Below are 8,373 nucleotides of genomic sequence, written 5' to 3'. Positions count from 1 at the left end.
TCAGGTTCTGGTCAACTCAATGTAGGCTGCTTTACTTAGCCTCACCAGGGTGCTCATTGGCCACCTCACTTTTTGACCATGGGTCCCTTCAAAGCCTAGTACCCTTGGACTAGAGCATGCCATAGGCTCAGGTGCTGCACAACTCTTTAGAGTTCAGACCAGTCACCTGCTCTCATCTCTCCTCTAGTCCCTGTGAACCAGGTCACAGGTGTCAGTGCTCAGACTCAACCCATCTCCCTAATGCTGCATTTCTCCCGCTTCTGCTCACAAGTGGATCCAGGTGGTCACCTAGTGAGCATTTCAGGCTGCCCTTATGTTCCCTTTAACATTCAGTCCTGGAGAGGGGAGACCTTCCACAGTTGCAGACTTTTCCAGCTTTGGGAGCAAACCACTAATTCAAAACTCAAAAAGCCAGTGGCTCCTTTTTCTTCCCCCTCCAGTCTGCCAACAGCTCTCTCACGAAGTCTTTCCGAAAGCAAATGTCCTGAACACTCAAGGTACTGGTGGGGCTTACCTTTTCTAAGCATTCTTTTCAGGTATATCCTATACCCATTTCATAGAACCAATTTAATGATGAAGGCATTGGACTTACAAACTCTCTATTTGTACTCTCCCATAATCAATAACAACAGATAGAAGAAAGCAGTTTACTCCTAGATCTGTCAGATCCTAAACACATTCTTAAAACAGTCAAATTCAGTCCTTTCTGATAGAAACTATCCTATTCATATGCAATGTGGCCTTGGGCCTCTCAAGGCATCAAACCAGCGCCAGGACTTCTGTTAACCATTTTGACTGAGCAGAATGGCCCCAGAGAAGTTCAAGGGGTGTTTTGCCTAATGAGCTCAAAATTTACATTTATCATATTCATTTCATCATTGCAGATAAGAAAAACCAAAGACAACTACTAGGAATCAAAACCTTCACTTCCCACATCCTTTCCAGAAAACAACCCAGTAAACATCATACCTGACTTCCAGCTAGCCCAAGAAGAAAAACTACCACAAGGCAGCAGTCAGAAAAGCGTCCCCTCTCCATCTTCATGTTTGTTTCTCTAGTAGCCACTCCTGATGCCATTATGTGGTTGGCTAGGTTGAGTAGAGAAAAAAAATCCAGACATTCATATGGGTGCAAGAAAGAGCTTTACATAGCAAGAAAACTCAGCTCCCAGTTCAACTCAACTCCTCAAGTCTGATACTAGTCCCCAAGTCTCTTTTCAGATTCACACAGTCACAAGCAATGATGCAGAATGCAGGAATTTCACAGGTTGGTGAGTGCAAAGTCGTGTGTGGATCCAATGGTGGTGGAAGCATCAGGTCTCAGAGTTGCACGCCAGCAGGGAGGTAGAAGCAGAGAGAGAGGATCAAGGTCCTCCTGATGAGAATGCCACACCCACAAGGAGGCTCCATCAGGCTGTGACCCGATTGACAGGTTGAATACTACCCAAAACAGTTTTATATATCTTCAAGATGACATGAAATTACGTAACTAGCATGTTGGTGCAGTCAGATACAAGGGGGCTTCAAAAAGCACATGGATAATTAGAACTAAAAAGTGATGGGATTTTTCCATGAACTTTTTGAAATGCCTTTGTGTCTTCACTGAAGACACAGATATTGTGTTGGACAGGGTTCTCTAGAGAGACAAAACCAGATTGCTAGTAATTATATATAAATCTATAGATAGATAGATACATAATACAAGAAATGAACTGTTAAATTATATACAGATAGATAATACAAGAAATTAACAGTTAAATTATAAAGCAGTGAGACACTGGCAGTCCTTTAAGGCTTGAGAGCCGCCAGTCCCTTTCTGTAGAGAGAGCTGGGCTATATATACCCAGGCAGCAAACAGCAAGGCAGGTCACCAACTGTCGGTCCCCAGCTCCAGAGACGAACATTCCAATCGTGTGGGCTTAAAGGGACCTCAACTTACAGCGGCAAACTCCACAGGCTAGGCATCCCACAGGTAGTGTACCCTTTAAATTGAGGAACAGAACAAGCAAGGCTAGACTCACTGAGCCATTTACCCCTCTGCCCTTCAGTTAATCCTACTTGTGTTTATTGGCCAGGCTGGCACAATAAACTATCGCAGATATGGACACTCTTCAGGAAAAATTCAGTATCTTCCAAGATTAGTTTTCTGAATTTGAAGGTTTAGGGCCATTGTTTTATGGGACAACTTGGTCAATTGGCATAATATAGTTCACCAAAATCATGATCTGCATCTACTGAAATAAGTAGCTTGTAGGTCTTAAAAACTTGTAAGAGGCCATCTAAGACACAGATACTGGTCTCTACTCACCAAGAGCAAAACAGTGATAAGGTAATCAAAATCTCAGGGAAGAGACAAATATACAGGAACCACAAGCTCTTCATCTTAATCACGACATAATGTAAGGTCTTAGATATTTAAGAATAGCAAATGTGTAATTTTGAGATAATTTGAATGTTCTTAAAATGCTCACATCATGCGTATGAAGGTAATCTGACCCACATCTTATGTCCCTGATCATCATAGTTTACTAAAGTTTAAAAAATATATCAGAACTTTGAGTACAGATTTACCTTAATGACTCCATCAGCAACACCTCGCTGACTGACTCCACTCCATCCTATCCCACTGTGCCAACTGCAGTGAGATTTGTTATTTTGCCTCAAGTTATCATGTTGAAAATTTTGAAAAGTATTGAATTCAAGTAAAATAAAAATCTACTCTATTCCATTAGGCTTTTGTTGGTTTTGAGATTTTCAGGAGAAATAGATAATTTCTGATATCTATATATCAAAGATAAATAAACCACCATAGGCAAAATAAATTGCGAAACTAAACAGTTAAATTTATATTGTCATGTATGTAACCAAAATACTAGTATGACAAAGGTGTTGCCTTTTTCATAAGTTAAATGTTAAAATTGTTTTCATTATTTTATGAAAAGATTTACTGAAGGAGCTCTATCAATTAAGGATACATGGTAATTTAAAATTATAGTTGTCTTTTTAAAATCAAATTCTAGGCAGACATATAATTAAACTCTAAGACCTATGGGCTCAAAAAAGCCAGAAAGTTCAGAAACTGTTATGTTTGTAAACAAAAGAAAAGCACAGCTTTACAGTACTGCAATCTTACATAAGAACTATTTTGAAAGGTTCTATATTATACCCTATGTCCATTTATACAGCATCAACTAAAAGCTAGATGAAAATGCTAATATGGCAGCTCAGGGCACAAACTGGTGAAGAACAGAAGTCTCACATAGTGTGAAATGGAGAATAATTTTAAGTCTTAGGACAATGGTGGTAAAAATAGTTGACCTCAACATCCTAAAAAGGAATTGAGTCAAACCAATCTATTGCTACTTTCACCTCTTTCCTCCAAGAAGCATTTTAATTGTATCTCAAAAACAGTTTCCCTCTGTAGTCATCCCTCTGCCCTTTCACTGCCATTTCCTTCACAAGTCAATGCTAGCGCTCTCCCTGTTATACATGCGAACTAGGGACTCTCCAACCCAGCCAACGTTAGTAATTGATGACTGAGAAACATTTCCCAGATGGGCTTTATAGAATTCCTTCATTATCCAATTGATATCTCTGAAGGTGTCGCGTGTGGGAGGGATTTTTTTAATAAGATACACAGTGAACATGAATGTTCCTGCTTTCAAGTCTAACTTTCACTATTATGAATACATGCTGAGGAGACCGTGGAAGAGGACCAGGAGAAAGAGACGTCAAAAAATGGAGAATGTTTACACACAGTGCACTCTACAGACCTAGAAATGTTTACATGCAGATATTCTGAGGGTTGAGAAACATGATCTGTGAGTCTATAGTGTGGATTTAAGGAATATTCTGAGACAGAGCTATTTGAAATGTGTTTGTATTGTGCTGTGTATCGTGTAGCCATGAGCGGTGACCCAAACTACCTGGCATATGGATAGAAGACCCAGAGTCCACTTCTTTGTTTAGATCGGTGGAGCTACCATCTATGAGTTCAGATGTAAAATGCAATATTTGTTTTCACGCAAATGAAATTAATAACAGTGAACTTGAACTCTGGTGGCACAGTAGGTTGAGTATTGAGCTGCTAACTGAATGGCCTGTGGTTCATACCAACCAGTCACTACGTGGGAGTAAAGGTTACAACTCAATGTAAAGAAGACCAGAATCCTCACAAGTGGATCAATAAGTAATGGGAAGAAAGGTAGAGGTTGTCAGGTATTTTGTCTTGCTTGGATCCACAATCAATGTTCGTAGAAACAGCAGACAAGAGATCAAAAGATATGTTACACTAGGTAAATCTGCTGCTTCACAAGGTCCCTTTAGAGAGTTGAAAAGATGTATGTTACTTTGAGGACTAAGGTGAGACTGGCCCAAGAGTCATGTTAATTGTAGCTCAAAATAGTTTCAGTTGCCTCATATGCATGTGAAAGTTGGATCTTGAATGAGACAGACCTCAGAAGAATTGGTGCATTTGAATTGTAGTGCTAGGAAAAACATGGAAAATACCATGGACTGCTGAAAGAACAAAGTAAGCTGTCTTAGAAGATGTACAAGAATGCTCCTTACAGGCAAGGACGGGGAGACTTTGTCTAACATACTTCGGACATGTGGTCAAGAGATACCAATCCCTGGAGAAGGACATCATGTTTAGTAAAGCAGTGGAGCAGGGGGAAAATGGAATGTCCTTAAGGACATGGATTGACACTGGGCTGCAACCATGGGCTGAAGTTTAGGAACAGTCGCAAGGATGGCAGTAATACTGAGCAGTGTACTCTTCTGCTGTGCATAGCGCCACTCTGAGTCAGAACCAACTCCATGCCACCTAACCACCACCACCTCTGGTCTTGTAAAGGTTCACATTTTCAGAAACCCGTACAAGCAGTTCTACTCTGCCCTCTATGGGTCCTCAATGGCAGTGGGTTTGGGTTTTAGTTTAGGCCAGATCTGCTTTAATTTCAAAGTCATCCCCCCCCCCTGTGATCGTTATTAATTTCATGTTAACTTGAAGATAAATAAAGTGCAAGGGTGGAGTCTAACCTGTCAATCAGGTCACGGCCTGTTGGTGCCTCCTTGTAGGCACGGGCTTTTCTTAAGAAAGCCCCCTGAGAAGCCCCCCCTTATCTCTCTGCCTTCACCTTCCTGCTGGCTGACCCTGGTTGCTGCCAGTCTTGAAGATGTAGCCACTGTCTTTGGATCCACATGATTTTGTACCCACCAACCTGTGATATTTCTGTATTCTGCATCCTTGCATGTGGCTGAATGAGTACTTATGGACTAGTTTCAGCTTTATGGACTTCAGTTGGACTAGGCTGAGAGGTTTTTGTGATACATAATTACTTCTTGATATAAAGCTCTTTATTACAAATATATGGCTGTTGCTGGATTTGTTTCTCTTGTCAATCCGGCCTAACACATCCCTCCTTCACCAGCTGTATCTGACCTTCCTAAAGCTTTGGCAGGGTGGAACAGATGATTACCAAGTCGTTCAAACTACAGATGGAGGAATTTGAATGAAGTTTAGAGTTTAGAGACAAAGATTTAGAGCCTTGGTTCCTATGTTAGGCCTAGTCAATAAATCCCAGAGACACTCATACATGTATAAGAAAGAGCTTTTTATCAAGGAGTAATTATGGATCAAGAAGACATCCCAGCTCACTCCAACTCAAGTCCATAAGTCTGATACTAGTTCATAAGTCCCTGTTCAGACTCACTCAGTCATAAGCAATGATGCAGACAGAATGCAGGAAGATCACAGGCTGGTGGGTGCAGAGTTGTATGGATCCAATGGCGGTGGCAGAGGACAAGGCAGGCCTGTTCCAAGCGATGGCCCGTCTCCTGGCACAGAGCCAGAGCATAAGGCAACCTTAGGATTGATGCCATCTAAGAGAGGCCACAGGAAGTGGCTGTGGGGGTGTGAAGTCCGAATGGGCAGGGAGGGCACAGAGTGGTCCCGCGGGGATGCTGCAGGGAGCTGGCCAGGGTCAGATGGAAGTCGAGAGGTTCTTCCTCTCCTCAAACTGTCTGTCCACTGCCAAGGACAAGGCCTGGAGGAAGGCCTGGTCTGTGACCGCGGGGGCCTGCATGAATAGTGCATAGGCCTGGAAGGCAGCTTCTGCAGGACACGCCGCTGAGGCCATCGCTTCTCTGGGAGATGTCACTGAGCAGAAGGCTCAGCCTGGACACGATGTTCCTGATGAAGCCGATCATCTCCAGTTCCCGCGGGATCAGCAGCTGCTGCTGAGGGTAGATGATGTGACACTTCATGAGCTCCTCCAGGCACGAGAAGGAGATCTTGACCATGGAGGCTGCCGATAGAGGCCCAATGTTACTGCTTGATGTCTGCCCTGTCCAGGAAGGCCACGTAGATGCGCCCAGTGAGGTTGGACGTGGTCAGGATCACCGCGTTGGAGCGCCTCTTGATCTGGTCTATCTGGGTCAGGACCACACAGAGGGTGTCCGAGGGCTCTATGCCGGCCCTGCAGGCCCTCCGGGCAGCAGTGAGGTTCTCCACCTGGTCAACCAGCACAAACACGGATCGTCAATCGGATCCCGAATCTTCTGGAACATCTTGGTCACCAGCTTGCTACTTTCTGAAAACCACTTAGAGAAGAGGCCGCGGCTGTTTATCTCAATCATAACCTGCTTGAACGCCTGGTGATCAATTTCTGGGTCAGCGCTCTACACGGGGAGGTTGTCCCCGCCCCCGGGGGACTGTGCCCAGCAGCACGCGGTTCCAGGCTATCAGGCTGCCATCAAGGTCCTTCTCAGAGAGTAGGGTGGTCATCGCATAGTTCAGGAGATGACACTTTACTTCCACGCCATACACCAGGCTTTCCCACCGGGGGATTCCACTGCAGCCAGGCAGGACCAGTGGGCGGCCACCACACTGCTCTCCATCTCTGCCGCCAGGTTTTCACAGCTGGGCCTGTCCTCGGTGAGTTGGAAGAAGTAGAGTCAACGGGCAGTCTGACAAGGGCCTGGGATGTGAACCTTTGCCTTCAGGTCTATGTCCACGACGCCCAACAGACTGCACGTTGCTGCTCAGCAAAGGCTCCTTGAACTCGGTTCACTGTAGTCCCCAAACATGACGCTGTGGCGGGTCAGCAGCTTCCGGAGGTCAGCTTCACGTCTGCTTTCTCGGCGGTGCTGTGGCTGCTCAAATGCAGGTCCACGTGGATGGTCAGGCCGCCACCTGTTTCCGGTGCCCACCGCCTGGTCCATGGCGTTGCCTCTGTTTTTGTTGTTTGCATACACCTCTGCACAGAGGGCACAGAGCTGGGCGACTCGGTGCTGGGTGTGGTCAGGAAGGAGGCGGAGAGCCGTGACTGCCTGCAGGGCTTCCAGCTGACCCCCTCGCTGGGTGGTGGCGGCACCAGCTTCAGCATGGGCACAATGCTCATCAGCAAGACCCGAGAAGTACCCCCACCGCATCATGAACACCTTCAATGCGGTGCCCTAGTCCAAGGTCTCAGACACGGTGGGGGAGCCCAATCAGGGTCAGCCATTAAGAAGGTGAACGCAGAGGTGGGGAGAGGGAGGAGGTTCCCAGGACCTTCCATGTGAGAAAGCCACACCCACAAGCAGGCATACTCTGACCTGACTGAAGGTCGAACTCCACCCCTACACTTTTATATTTCTTCAAGTTGACACGAAATTTTGTAACCGCCAGAGTCCCCCAAATTGACTGACCATGGGAATCACCTGGGGAACCCCTGTTCTCACTACATCTCCCAGGGCTCTATTTTCAATCTCCTCAATTAGAATCTCTAGCAGGCGAAGCCCAGGGATCTGTCATTTCACCAGATCTCCAGGTGAATCCATTTTGGAAACCTAGATCTTAAGAATGAGATTTGACTAGGCCACAGAATTGCTACAGGATGAGCAAGCTTTGGGGAAGAGATATTGACAAAGAATCATAAGATTGGTAGGCTACTACAGATCCCTGGAAGGATATGATGCAATGTGTAAAAAATTGTATAATATCCCAAAAGATTACATATTGAATTTTATACCATTTTAACTAAATTCCCAAAGGAAGTAAAACTCTCCAAATGCAGTCATAGTTTGAGTGATTGCAGTAACATGTCATCCAGGAAGATATGATAATGTTTATATGATGCTCAAAGCCATGCCACTGTAGTTTCAAGTACAAGCAGAATTATTCATGGTAGACACTTATGTCTAGAACATGTGTATTGTTACAGATAGGTGCAAAAAATGCAGGGAATCCAGAACAGATAAACACCGCAGGACCAACAAGCGGAGCAGCGATACTAGGAGGTTTAGGGTGGGTGGAGTAAGGGGGAACCCATGACAATGATCATCGTATGGCCCCCATCCCAAGGGAGCAGACAGCAGAAAAGTGGGTGAA

At 44.9% G+C, this 8,373-nt stretch overlaps 1 pseudogene; it reads right to left on the bottom strand.

Annotated features, from left to right (window-relative positions):
* Positions 1-5,983: 5,983 nt before the first annotated feature.
* LOC142427476 (pachytene checkpoint protein 2 homolog pseudogene) lies at positions 5,984-7,387 on the bottom strand (annotated as a pseudogene).
* Between the last annotated feature and the right edge of the window lie 986 nt (positions 7,388-8,373).

The sequence above is a fragment of the Tenrec ecaudatus genome, chromosome 15, assembly GCF_050624435.1.
Source record: "Tenrec ecaudatus isolate mTenEca1 chromosome 15, mTenEca1.hap1, whole genome shotgun sequence".
NCBI classification, from domain to species: Eukaryota; Metazoa; Chordata; class Mammalia; order Afrosoricida; family Tenrecidae; genus Tenrec; species Tenrec ecaudatus.
The sequence above is the reverse complement of the archived record's forward strand: the minus strand, read 5'-3'. Positions and strand labels throughout refer to the sequence as shown.